Genomic DNA, 1,720 nt, shown 5'->3' with positions numbered 1-1,720 from the left:
TTATTTCGTGGTCATCAACATGTTTTTCCCTCCCTCCGACAAAAGTCAAACTACGCCGCTGAAAAAAACTACAGTAAATATTCTATTATTAAACTAATAAAAACAAAATATTCTAAATATTTTTTCAAACGGGCTAATAGTCAATATTTTCTGATTTCTAAATGTATTTAAATCCAATTTTAGTGGAAAAAAACATCAAACCGAGGCACATGATTTACTTTCACGGAACTCACAAAATGACACTGCAGCGTGGATCTGGTCCCCAGGCCGCATGTTTGAGACCTGTGGATTTGCATCTATCGGTCAATGGCAGCCAATGAGATAATAGGATCTCTCTTTGCAACCAGATCCACAGTGTTGACATGTGCGAGCCTAAAAGAAGTTTGCTTTAAAGTGCTGGAACAATCTGCCACGAGCAATTCTCTGTTTTATATAAAATCCTGGCAGCTTTATTAAAAAGTGCTCGTTTTCAGAAAACCCAACAGGCTCCTTTATAGATCAAGTCTTAAAATCTTCACCGAGTACTCAGGAGGTCTCCTACACACATCCAGACTGAATGTCTGTGAGTGTGCAGCGCAGAGACCAAGTTGTCAGGAAAGAGAATGCAGTCACTTTTATGCAACTCTTACCTAATGGCATTGTTAGTGTGTTACCAGTTTGGGTAGTCAAGGTGCTTGTTGTTATTAATGGAGTCTATCTCAGCTGACTTTGAGCAAGAGGTGGGGTTAAATTGCGAGGAAAAAAAACAAACATAACCGCCATTAAGCTCAATAGTTATTTTTGTAGATTTTTGACCTTTCTTTCAAGCCAACCAACAATTTAGCTAAGGTGGGCACTGCACACGTGTTGAATGAAACAAGTGTTTTGGCATGTGACAGTGTGTCATTACACTAGATGAACCTGAATCAATAACCAGGACTGTCGTCACACTGAAAGATTCTTGTCATACTGTGCGGTTCAATAGGGAAGCGTTAACCTAATGTGACCTCTGTTGCTGTCATTTGTGAGGAACAATGAAGTCACAGGAGTGCTTCATTTAAAGATAATCATGGCTTATTTGTGAATGTGATGACTTACATCCAAGATTGTCTCTATTGAAAGATGCGTGAAAGTTATATCCTAGAACACAAACATTTAAATAAAATGAAATTACAACGTGCATATACTTGGTATTGGCAATGTTAAAATGCCACAACTTTGGACATGGTGGCTTCATAATTACCCACTTCCTTGAGAAAAAAAGACAAAAATATTGAGCGATGAACCTGGAGCCATCATTGCAGCCAATAATTCCATCTTTAACATCCTGAAACGTTCGCAGGTTAAAAAAATTAACCCATGTACTGATGCAATTTTTCTAGTTGGTGCCATTTTGGCCTAGTTTTTGTGACATCTTGGACTTAACAATGTATTTGAAAAATCTCTTAAATGCATGGTTTCATATTAAATGCCGACAGTAGTTGGATGTTGATATTTTGGAAATGTGTTCTTTGCACAGTCAGCAAATTCCGTGTGCTTCAATGCCAACAATCGATAAAACGTTCTTGTCAAAACCTCACTGATTTGCATTTTACATTGTCTGCTTTTTGTCAATTTACTAACACAAAGCAAACAACTAATCAGGTGCTTCACCAATACACATTTCTAACACTTGAGTGAACTAGTTTCATTTTTTTCCGGTCAGTTCTGCAGTGAAAGAAAGACACTTTATAGCATAATC

The sequence above is a fragment of the Corythoichthys intestinalis genome, chromosome 1, assembly GCF_030265065.1.
Source record: "Corythoichthys intestinalis isolate RoL2023-P3 chromosome 1, ASM3026506v1, whole genome shotgun sequence".
NCBI classification, from domain to species: Eukaryota; Metazoa; Chordata; class Actinopteri; order Syngnathiformes; family Syngnathidae; genus Corythoichthys; species Corythoichthys intestinalis.
This window is presented reverse-complemented; position numbering follows the sequence as displayed.